Source organism: Cololabis saira, chromosome 11 (genome assembly GCF_033807715.1).
Source record: "Cololabis saira isolate AMF1-May2022 chromosome 11, fColSai1.1, whole genome shotgun sequence".
NCBI lineage: Eukaryota > Metazoa > Chordata > Actinopteri > Beloniformes > Belonidae > Cololabis > Cololabis saira.
The window spans coordinates 44,752,779-44,766,154 of record NC_084597.1 but is presented as its reverse complement, the minus strand read 5'-3'; the positions used below and the strand labels follow the sequence as shown (position 1 = coordinate 44,766,154).

Below are 13,376 nucleotides of genomic sequence, written 5' to 3'. Positions count from 1 at the left end.
ACAACACAAATCACATTCAAATAGGCAGGTGGTCAAGGCTACAAAACATTCTGATAAAGAAATTATTTAAGGTTACACTCACTCACCAATGGTAGTTGACTCTTCCATAACCCAAAATAATCCAGGTAACGTGGAAAACGGGGTAACATTCAAAACGTTGTACATGCTTAGAACTCTTTTAAAGTTTAGCGCTCGTCTCCTTCAAACAGCCTACACTGGCCGCACAATGCACATTTTATCGTTATTATAGCCTACAATTTACGATTATATATGAACGTATCACACCAAACGGGGCCCTAGGAGCGTGTGGGGAGCGTGTGGGCCCCGTGGCGACCGCCCCCTCCCCCTCCGCTACAGTACATGCCCCTTAATTACTTCACTTTGAATTACAAATGTATTACCAATTAATTTAGTTCGAGTTTTTCTTTATATCATTAACACAAATTACAACATTTAAGAAATATATATTATATAGCGTTCGTTGTAACACGTGCTGATCACGGCTAAAGCCTGAATTATGGTTCTGCATTAAACCGACGCAGAGGCTACGGCGTAAGTTACGCGACGACGCGCGCACTACGGTGCGTGTCGCCGCGTACTATGTGCCGTAGGCTCTGCGTCGATTTAACGCAGGTCCATAAATCAGCCTTCACTTGCTTAGCCTTACTGGCTTACTTAATGATACCGTGTAATGATAAAACGTTTTGTAATTACATAAAATGGTATAGCAACAAAATATTGGCCGTCTTCAAACCTTTATACGGCCCTTTATTCATAAGCGAACTCTATATCCAGCAGTTATATCCACTATACCCTGCAGTTTGAGGGTTTACAGGACACGAGCAGCGATGTCATCCAAGCGTGTCCGTCCAAAAATCGGGTTTCCGGTGGCCCCGCCCCTTTTTCCAATGCACCTGCGTGATTGGACAGACATTCTGTGACAACCAATCAAAATTAAGATGTGCTGAGACACCTGCCTGAATAGTACTGGGCAAGGTTGGTTTACATCGCACGCATGTTATCAGCCAATTAAAAGGTTCGACGAAGTCGCAGTTATGAATCTAACTTTTAAAAATGTCATATGAACTTGTTTACATATGTACAGAAGAGTATTAGGGCCATGCAGGAGAAAAAAAATATTTGAGAGGGGGAGATTTTTTTTTATTGTGCACTTCGAGAAATTTCGTGAATAAAGTCGAAATTTCGAGAATAAAGTTGAAATACAATTTCGTGATTAAAGCCAAAATTTCGTGAATAAAGTCGAAATTTCGAGAATGAAGTTGAAATATCGAGATTAATGTTGAAGTACAATTTCGAGAAAAAAGTCAAAATGTCGAGAAAAAAGTCCAAATGTTGAGAAAAAAGTCCAAATGTTGAGAAAAAAAGTCAACCTTCTGAGACTATAACAAACAGCACATGTGACTGTCTTTACAAAATGCCTCGTAGTACTAGAGATGAACTGGTGAAACTTTACTTCAGAATCGGCTTCAGTAACAAAGAAATTATTTCTCTTTTAGTTCATTAAGATGGTGTAGTTATCAGTGCTGGAGTTGAGGGGGGATGAGGGGGGATGGCATCCCTCCTGAAATAAAACAGTCCAAATCATCCCCCCTGTAAAACTGCCATCCCCCCTTTCCATCCCTTATGTCATTTCATCAATGAATCTGGTTTTACTGCTATTTCAACATTTAGAGTCATCACCAGAAAAATAACACCAGAAAAATAACTTATTTGACAATTTTCACCTGTTTCAAGTACATTTTCAATTGAAATATGTAGGAAAATCTGCCAGTGGGACAAGATTTATCTTATTACAAGCAAAAAAATCTTGTTCCACTGGCAGATTTTTCTACTTATTTCAAGTGAAAATCTACTTGAAACAGGTGAAAATTGTTGTTTTTTCCAGTGATGAGTCTTGTTTTAAGTGTAATGAGATTTTTTTACTAAAATGAAACATTTTAACTAGAAATAAGACAAATATTCTTGTTGTATCAATATGCCTTATCCTGTGAAGGACAGAGTCATATTGATAAGTTCAGAAAACTGTTTTTTATTTTTGTGTTTTGATGTATTTGATGTAAGCCCAGTGGATATTTAAAGCTTACAGAAGGCTGCATTTAACTGCTGCTATGTCATTCCTGCAGTATTTCTGCAGGTGTTTGGGTCAGTGCTATTATTTGTAATATATTATATTATTTGTAATCAGCACAAATTATCTGTCCCCATATGATAAAATCCACCATCCCCTCTGATTTCTTTTTTTACAACTCGATTACTGAGTATTAGGACTTTGAAGAGACTGTGTTTATAACTGCGTCTGTTCCGAAGGATTCATCACACAAGCTTGGAAGATGTGGCCGCATTTGTGCAAGCTGAAATTGCGGGTAATGGACAAATGCAAGGGTATCGATGGTTGCAACTGCGCACAGGGGATATGTTGTATCACAAGATACAATAAGACATTTGATCAAGTTGTTAGATCCTGAAGGTGTGGAGCTCAGGCGGGCGCAGCGTTTCAGTTAAACTTTTATTCACTTAGAATAACACACGCACAAATATACAGTATCAAGCTGCAGTTGAAAGATTTTACTTCGGAATACAAATGAGAAATCATAAGATTTTTATTGGAAATATAGTCATGTTTGAACCGGTCTGGACCCCCTATAAACCAAAAGGGGCCCAGGTTGGGCCACAATGTTGTCAGATATCTATGAAAGGACAACACATTTGTCTCCATTGTCAGTTTTGGCTGATGCTGAAACTGTGAAAATCCCTTTAGAAGCATTGAGACAAATCATCACAACAAATCACAAAGTAAATCATAATCATCATCAAAACTGATTTTTTTAAACAAATAAACATCAAGAATGTGACAGGTGAATAATTTATGTGCAAACGTCCCTGCTTTGTAGCCCCCGGAGGAAGCCGAAGGGCTTGAGTAGGAAGACACTGTTCTAAAGCGCAAACCCAGGCAGACAATGAAAACATGATACAACCCTCCCTGCACACTGTTCTTTAAGTGCTGACTCAATAAAGCGGTTCAACCAATCCAAAGAGTCGCTCCGTCAGTCTCTCTGACAGAAGACTAAAGTCAGACTTTTGTAGGGCAGCGTCCATATATACTGTATATATATATATATATATATGTATATATATATATATATATATATATATATATATATATATATATATATATATATATATATATATATATATATATATATATATATATATATATATATACACACACATATAATATAAAGCTAAATTCAGACTTATTATGGAAAGAAAAAAAATTTGAGTGGAGAAGAAACTGTTGTGATGATAATTTTCTCCTGTTAAAGCTCACTCTTCTTCTTCTCCTTGTGGAAGACCTTTCCATCTGACTGCTTCCTCCAGCTCAGTTTGATGTCACTGTTCACTCCCTGCTCCTTCAGCTTCTGTTTGAGCTGGAAAAAAAAACAACCTTTTGAATATTGTTAGTGACAAAGTTCTTCACTTGTCCAGCTGCATCCTTCAGTTTTTGGCAGCAGCTCTGGACTGACTTTTCTTTCTTGCTTAAATTAAAAAAGGCTATGTTTAAATTTCCATCCATCCATCCATCCATCCATCCATCCATCCACCCATCCATCCATCCATCCATCCATCCATCCACCCATCCATCCATCCATCCATCCATCCATCCATCCATCCATCCATCCATCCATCCATCCATCCATCCATCCATCCATCCATCCATCCATCCATCCATCCACCCACCCACCCATCCATCCATCCATCCATCCATCCATCCATCCATCCATCCATCCATCCATCCATCCATCCATTCATCCATCCATCCATCCATCTATCCATCCATCCATAATCTCATTCCGCTGACACTTGTCCACAACAGCTCTACTTGAAGCTCTCCAGCAATCATCCCGACCAATTCATGGTCATACCTCCCTTATCAACACTAACAACTAGTAATGTGTTTGCAGTAAGCCCTGATGTTGCACCAATTCACCCTTTGACCTCTTGGTCCTTCAGATCCTACCCCTCCCCTGTTACATCAGATGTGCCCCATGGCTCTGTTCTAGGGCTTCTTCTCTTCATATTCTACCTTTTTCCCCTCGGCCATATTTTCTGTGAAAGATACCCAGCTTTACCTTTACAGCTATCCAAATTCAACACTCCCGCCCTCTTCCCTTTCTCTCTGAAATAAAGTCCTGCTTCACTTCAAACTTCCTAAAACTTAACTGTGACAATAACAGATATCCCTCTCAATGGTACCAAATCATATTAAGTTGACAGTCTCTCCCTATCAATTGACATCCCCTCACTTGCCCCGTCCCCTCAGGTTAAGGGTTTGGGTGTGATCCTCGATAGTGCATCTAATTTCATTCTCACGTCAATTTATTACCTGGTATATTTTTGTCTACACAACATTAATCGTCCCTGAAGCTGAGCCGGGTAATCCCCCTGAAGATGGAACATGCCACCTGTTCTCAACTGGGTCACCTTTGGCCCTCTGATTGAATCAAAAGCAGATCCTGTATTTTATTTAATTTATGAAATAAATACAATACATAATAGATAAACATGAGCTGGGCAGTAAGGTGGCTTGGTAGTTAGCACTGTTGCTAATCTCAGCTAGGATATGGGTATATGGTTTCCTCCCACAGTCCCTACCCGTTTCATTTAGCTCAGCGGTCGGCAACCCAAAATGTTGAAAGAGCCATATTGGACCAAAAACACAAAAAACAAATGAGCCGCAAAAAATGAAAAGTCTTGTATAAGCCTTAGAATGAAGGCAAACACATGCTGCATGTTTCTATATTAGTTATAACTGGGGGAAGATTTTTTTTTTCATTATGCACTTCGTGAAAAAGGTTGAAATGTCGAGAAAAAAGTCGAAATTTCGAGAAAAAAGTCGAAATGTCGAGAAAAAAATCAAAATTTTGAGAAAAAAGTCGAAATGTCGAGAAAAAAGTCGAAATGTTGAGAAAAAAGTCAAAATTTTGTGAAAAAAGCCGAATGTTGAGAAAAAAGTCAAAATTTTGTGAAAAAAGTCGAAATGTTGAGAAAAAAGTCAAAATTTTGTGAAAAAAGCCGAATGTTGAGAAAAAAATTTAAATTTTGAGAAAAAAGTCGAAATGTCGAGATTAATCTTGAAATACAATCTTGAGAAAAAAGTGGAAATGTCAGCCCACGTGTTCTTGTTTTTAAATCTATTTGCTGCTGTATGGGTGGTGATATTTGTTTTGTGTCTACAGTCTCGCTCCTTCTCCATCTTTTACCCATGTGAGTGTCGCTGCGCTGAGACCCAGAGCTCTGACATCATCAACGACATCATCAACCCCCACAGATGTGTGTGTGAGGGAGCAGCAGTTTGGTATGGACACACTTCCTGCCATGTGTCAGACGTACTTCCTTAGTGATATTTTCACTTCCTGTGTTTACTATAAGAGCCAATCTCAGTAGCCACGGGTCAGAACACCAGTCTGCCTTCAATTGCTGCACCAATTACACTTGAACCCTCTCTCCTGCAGGTGTTAATAAATAGTAAATAGGAAGGCAAACCCACGTAGCTCACTCAGCCTGAGCCTGATGGGGTCCAAAGGTTGAAGGCCTGCCCACCAGGTCCGGCTGTAGGGTAGTTTCCCGGTACTCCCCTATAGGCTCATTTGGGCTGAGTCAGTTCAGGCCCCATTTAGTCCATGGGCCAGACCAGATATCAGCACCACTCAAGGTAACCAAACTTGCTTATACCTTTTGAAAATATCCATGTCTGTAGATGATATTTTGGTATGATAACCTTCCGGAGTGGCAGCTGGATCATAGTTATCAGCTCATCAAGTTCAGAAAATTACACTTTAGATGCTGCTGCATATCCTGGTTTAGACTCATGTACAGGAAATCTGTCAATGTTTCACTATATTGTATTTGGTATCATTTCAATGGAGACCTGTTAAGCATTCATTCAAGCTAAGATGTGAATCTTTCTGACCAACATAGAGTTCACTGCAGCTCTTAAACTTTAAACAACACACATTTTTACACAATTTTCACCTAAATGATGTACTATCTTTTATCCCTGTGTCATCTAGGAACAACAGACACAAAATACAAAAACTGGAATACTCATAGGAGCATAAGGATTCAGGAAATGTATCACATCTTAGCTTGAATGAATGCTTTAAAGGTCCCCTTTAAAATAATACCAAAGACAATATAGTGAAACATTGACAGATTTCCTGTACATGAGTCTAAACCAGGATATGCAGCAGCATCTAAAATGTAATTTTCTGAACTTCATGAGCTGATAACTCTGATCCAGCTGCCACTCAGGAAGGTTATCATACCAAAATATCATCTACAGACATGGATCTTTTCAAAAATGATAAGCAAGTTTGGTCACCTTGAGTGGTACTGACAAGTGAAATTTTGGGCTCTGGCCCCCGGACTAATAGGCTCATTTGGGCTGAGTCAGTTCAGGGCCCATTGGTAGAGGCCCAGTCCCCGAGTGCTCTCAGGTGCACCCCCACCCCAGGCCTGGCTCTAGGGTGGGGCCCTGGTAACCTGTATCCAGCCATGGAACATATGGCTCCTTGATTTTTATCCATTTTGGATCAAGAATTGTTCTTATTCTGGCCTATCCTCCAGGGCAATCGCCCCCCCACAACATAGCTCCCGGGATCATATGAGCGCAAAAACCCCTCCAACATGATAAAGAGGAGATTGAAAACTTTAATAGTTAGAGGGAGTTGCCTCGCTGATGCTAACATGATACTCCTGCTGCAGGCGGGTTTCTGTCAGGCAAAATACATCATAATGATCATGAATCAAATCATGAACTAACAGAGACTTGGACAGAATAGATCTGATACTGAGAAAGGCAACACCTGGTGAGCCAGCATTTAAAGACTGACATGTGGCTAAACTTACCATCAACGACTACATTTGGCAAGAGTCCTTAGGAAACCATGGAGTTCCATATTGTTTTGGCAACTGTATACACCAATGACAATGACCAGAGTGAGCTTGAACCACGCCCTGGAGGAGGGTCGAGCTGTTTTTGAGGAAAGCCTTTTTTCTAACTTAAATGTCATATGTAAATTCATGTGAACTCAATATACACATGATGTTTTTAATTCATGCTTAATTTAATTATCTGTCAGTTGCTTATTATGTATTCGTGTTGTACCTTCTTACCCATCATTTAAACATTAAATGGTACTTTTATTTAAATAATAATGGCTAAAATGTTTTGTTCATTAACACCTCTCCTTCCCTCCAGCCAATCACAGAGCGAGCTCAACCATGGAACCAGTCCTGAAGCAGACGGCGCCTCCTGCTGTTCCAAGGTCAGACAGAGGTCATGTGATGTATTAATATAGCCTTAAATTAAAACCTCAGATTTTCAACTTTTGATGTTAAACTATAAGATTGATTAACAAAAGATGACTTAATTTGGGGAAAAATAAAGTGTAATCCTAATTTGAAACACCATTTATTTCTAAAATAAATACCAATATAGAAGAGGTATGAGCCCAGGTTTCCATCCATCCATCCATCCATCATCCATCCACCCATCCATCCATCCATCCATCCATCCACCCATCCATCCATCCATCCATCCATCCATCCATCCATCCATCCATCCATCCATCCATCCATCCATCCATCCATCCACCCATCCATCCATCCATCCATCCATCCATCCATCCATCCATCCATCCATCCATCCATCATCCAACCATCCATCCATCCATCCATCCATCCATCATCCAACCATCCATCCATCCAACATCCATCCATCCATCCATCCATCCATCCATCCATCCATCATCCATCCAACATCCATCCATCCAACATCCATCCATCCATCCATCATCCATCCATCCATCATCCATCCAACATCCATCCATCCAACATCCATCCATCCATCCATCATCCATCCAACCATCCATCCATCCATCCATCCCTCCATCCATCATCCATCCATCCATCCATCCATCCATCCATCATCCATCCATCCATAGAATAGAATAGAATAGAATATCCTTTATTTTCTCCCTCAGTGGGGAAACTTATTTGTTGCAGCACACACATATAAGGGAGGGGTAAAAGGACTGAAAAGTCAGAAATAAAAAATATATAAAACATACAAAAGATACGTATAAAATATGTATAAAGGCCTGCCATCCATCCATCCATCCATCATCCATCCAACCATCCATCCAACATCCATCCATCCAACATCCATCCATCCAACATCCATCCATCCAACATCCATCCATCCATCATCCATCCATCCATCCATCCATCCATCCATCCATCCATCCATCCATCCAACATCCATCCATCCATCCATCCATCATCCATCCATCCATCCATCCACCCATCCATCCATCCATCCATCCATCCATCCATCCATCCATCCATCCATCCATCATCCAACCATCCATCCATCCATCCATCCATCCATCATCCAACCATCCATCCATCCAACATCCATCCATCCATCCATCCATCCATCCATCCATCCATCATCCATCCAACATCCATCCATCCAACATCCATCCATCCATCCATCATCCATCCATCCATCATCCATCCAACATCCATCCATCCAACATCCATCCATCCATCCATCATCCATCCAACCATCCATCCATCCATCCATCCCTCCATCCATCATCCATCCATCCATCCATCCATCCATCCATCATCCATCCATCCATAGAATAGAATAGAATAGAATATCCTTTATTTTCTCCCTCAGTGGGGAAACTTATTTGTTGCAGCACACACATATAAGGGAGGGGTAAAAGGACTGAAAAGTCAGAAATAAAAAATATATAAAACATACAAAAGATACGTATAAAATATGTATAAAGGCCTGCCATCCATCCATCCATCCATCATCCATCCAACCATCCATCCAACATCCATCCATCCAACATCCATCCATCCAACATCCATCCATCCAACATCCATCCATCCATCATCCATCCATCCATCCATCCATCCATCCATCCATCCATCCATCCATCCAACATCCATCCATCCATCCATCCATCATCCATCCATCCATCCATCCATCCATCCATCCATCCATCCATCATCCATCCATCCATCCATCCATCCATCCATCCATCCATCCATCCATCCATCCATCCATCCATCCATCCATCCATCCATCCATCCATCATCCATCCATCCATCCATCCATCCAACATCCATCCATCCATCCATCCATCCATCCATCCATCCATCCATCCATCCATCCATCCATCCATCCATCCATCCATCCATCCAACATCCATCCCTCCATCCATCATCCATCCATGCATTTCATTTTTAAACATTGAAATAAGCTATTAATTTAGATTAAATAACAAAATTGAATTATTGTCCAGCCCTATGAAGATGTCATGTGATGCAGCTTTTTTGCACCAGCAGGTCAGAGAGTGGAGCTCAGTCGGACCATGTGAAGCCCAGTGCACCATGGGAAAGCAGCAGCTCTGTCAGGTAAACAAACACTGATATATACCACGTATGTTATGTAATCTGATGAATGCAAAAGTGTGATGTGATTATTACCATGAATGAAATACATTCATTAGTGAATAAACCATATAGTCTGATCCACAGGGCCGATCTAATTAATGATAATACGTTTTATTTATTAGCCAGCTTTCAAGATACTCAAGGTTGCTGTACACGCAGTATAAACCCAATACAACACAAGTACCAAAATAAATAATGTCAAAAACATTTCTATACACATCTATTGAAGAGAGTACACCTGTCTGGTCTTTGGCCCAGTCCCAATCCCCCCCTACTCCTACTTTTCATCACTACCCCTAAATTTTGCGCGTTCACGTGAGGGTAGTGGTGTCCCAATTCCTCTTTTCACCTAGGTGGGGAAAACGAGGGCGAGTGGATATGAATCTAGCCCTTCAGAGCGAGGGTTTTCAGATGCACCCTAGATGACCTAGGGCCAGAGAAATTTCCCAGAATGCTTTTCGTCGTCATTTGCAGACTGAATAAAAAAAAAAAAAACATGGCGGGCATTTTTTCATTTTTTAGTGAATAATATCAATATTTTGAGTTAGTTTCTGCATAAAAATGCGTTTTGATTACATTTCTAGCGAGAAATATATATTTTACTTTCATAATATTCACTCAGTGAATGTACATAATCACTTGTTTGCCCGTTGTTTCAAAGATCACGCCAGAATAAAGGCTGATTTATAGTTCCTCGTTACACCAACGCAGAGCCTACGGCATAGGTTACGCAGCGACGCGCACCCTACGCCGTAGGCTCTGCGTCGATTTAACGAGGAACCATAAATCAGCTCCCGAGTTCTCATCCGGAAATTTTTGGAGCAAATTTCTTAACAGGCGTAGCTACAACTGTTAGATTTCATCTATTAAACAAACATTTATTTTCCTAAATGATTTATTTCAGCCAGCGGTAATTCTCCACAGAGCTGCAGGTTTCTCCCCCGGGACGACGGCGCAGGTTGACCCGGCGATCACGTCTGTACGTGAGCTGCTGCTGCTGCTGATCCGAGCCGGCGGCTTTTCTCATCCCCCCAAAACATCAGATCAAATTTCTTAACAGGCGTTATTTGGATAAACTGAGCCCAGGTTGGGGATCTTAACAGTTTTTTTTACGCCTGAAAAAATATTAAAACTTAATAAAGTAGCATATTAACAGCGCTACAGCTGAAATTAAAACAGCTTTTAGCTCTGGGCTTCCTGATATGGTGTGACGTTTGTGCAAACGTAACTACGCAGTCGCTTACTTACCCGAACGTAAACCACGCAGTGACGTAGCAGCTAAATTTAGTGGTGGTGCTGAAAAGTAGGAGTAGTGGGAGTATTGGGACTGGGCCCTGGGAAGATTACAAGGGCCCTAAAGTTTGTGGCTTCTTTTTTAGGGCTAGTGGTAGAAAGTAGGGGGGGTGTTGGGATTGGCCCTAAATGAGTGGATGACACACAGCCATCATTAAAAAAATCCATAAGTGAATTACATCATTCAGTGGAGTAGGAGGGAGGAGCAAACAGTCCAATGGGTGAGAAGAAGAGTTGTGTCTCACCATTACCTGAAGTGGTTTGATCTGAAAAGTACTTAGATTTAACAGTGGATAGCATGCCCGTATAAAAGAGAATATAACCATAAAATCTATCCTGGTGGATGGTGAGGTCAGTTTTATTGTGAAGATGTTCCAAGTGACGTCCTTTACAGAGTTCAGGTGTAAACCAGGATGCAGAAAGAGTGAAGGAGACAGTCCATATTTTCCATAGAACCAGGGTATCCAGAAGATGATGGTGTTTACTGTTGTAACCGGAAAGTGGTTCAATTACCGTAGTTCAATTTGGGCAAAAGTTATGTAATATAATTGCTGAACATATCACGTAAACTGATGACTGCTCCCATCTGGTTGTGCCTTGAAGCGGCCTGTTCAACCCAAAGTTTGGGCCTAATACCAGAGAAGAAGAGCAGGCAGCTGGAGGACCACAGAGGTGAGAGGAAGACAAATAACAGACAAACACACAAGCAACAACAAAAAGAGTGATGGGTTTCCTGTTGCTGTTTCAGGCGGAGCAGAAGTCTAGACGGAGAACGACCAATCAGAAGACGGAGGAGGAGGTCACATGATGACTTTACTCTGAAAATTAACTCTCTTCATGATGGAGAACATTTAAAGAATGTTTCCTCTGCAAATTCTGACCAGCAGGTCCCGTTCACGTGGCAATACCAGTAGCGGCAGTGAATCAGAGAAGACTGCAAATAATGCAGAGTCCAGACAGACAAAGAGCCGGTAATAAAAGTTTCTATACATCTGTCACCAGTACTCGAGTTGTAAAAATAAATCAGGGGGGATGGTGGATTTTATCATATGGGGACAGATAATTTGTGCTGATTACAAATAATATAATATATTACAAATAATAGCAGTGACCAAAACACCTGCAGAAATACTGCAGGAATGACATAGCAGCAGTTAAATGCAGCCTTCTGTAAGCTTTAAATATCCACTGGGCTTACATCAAATACATCAAAACACAACAATAAAAAACACTTTTCTGAACTTATCAATATGACTCTGTCCTTCACAGGATAAGTAACATGGATCACTGCAAAAACTCACAATCTTAACAAGAATATTTGTCTTATTTCTAGTTAAAATGTCTAATTTTAGTAAAATAAATCTCATTACACTTAAAACAAGACTCATCATTGGAAAAAACAACAATTTTAACTTGTTTCAAGTAGATTTTCACTTGAAATAAGTAGAAAAATCTGCCAGTGGAACAAGATTTTTTTGCTTGTAATGAGAAGATAAATCTTGTTCCACTGGCAGATTTTTCTACTTATTTCAAGAGCCGATTCTGAAGTACAGTTTCACCAGTTCATCTCTAGTACTACGAGGCATTTTGTAAAGACAGTCACATGCGCTGTTTCTTATAGTCTCAGAAGGTTGACTTTTTTCCTCAACATTTTGACTTTTTCTCGACATTTTGACTTTTTTCTCGAAATTGTACTTCAACATTAATCTCGATATTTCAACTTTATTCTCAAAATTTCGACTTTAATCACGAAATTTCGGCTTTAATCACGAAATTGTATTTCAACTTTATTCTCGAAATTTCGACTTTATTCACGATGTCAGTTTTACAGGGGGGGTGATTTGGACCGTTTTTATTTCAGGGGGGGATGTCACCCCCCCTCATCCCCCCTCATCCCCCCTCATCCCCCCTCAACTCCAGTACTGTCTGTGACACCACTTCATGGTCCAGGTCTCATCTTCTTCCTGTTTACGCCCAGGAGTCACCATAGCAACCAGGGTCCTGAGTGTAGATCTCGTCCTCGCACCCAATCGTGAGTAAAAACCAGGAGGCTCTGTCCAGCCGACTGGTCTAATATAAATCCAGAAGTAAAGAAAAGTTCTAATTCCTCTACTGACCTCTCCGCTAGGCTATCATCTGAACTAATGCTAACTTTGTGTTGTGTGTGTAGGCGGAGTCTCGATGCCCAAACATGGAAACATATAGAGTATGTGTAACAGTAGAGCACACACACCACAGTACAGTCACAAAACACACAAGTACTCAGCACTATTCAGTTGCCAGTATTGTAACACGTTTGAATGTTTTCAGGAAACAGTGGGTGGAGCCTGATGGTTTGATTGACAGGCAGACAGAGGAAATACCATACAAGGAAGTGAGGTAAGGAAGGAAAGATGATAAAACGGAAAGAATGTAGCATTTCAAAGATTTATATGACTATACAGGATATTGGTCCTCCTCTCTTGGACAAAACCAAATCGGCCTGGGAACAAGATCTAAATGTAGAGCTGGAAGAGGGGATGTGG

The 13,376-nt window shown here is 40.6% G+C and overlaps 1 long non-coding RNA gene across 1 annotated transcript; it reads left to right on the top strand.

Annotated features, from left to right (window-relative positions):
• Positions 1-11,597: 11,597 nt before the first annotated feature.
• Positions 11,598-12,884, top strand: LOC133454804 (uncharacterized). Its single transcript, XR_009783448.1, has 3 exons — positions 11,598-11,650; positions 11,739-11,822; positions 12,830-12,884. It is a non-coding gene; the product is annotated as an uncharacterized LOC133454804 (long non-coding RNA).
• Positions 12,885-13,376: the final 492 nt, after the last annotated feature.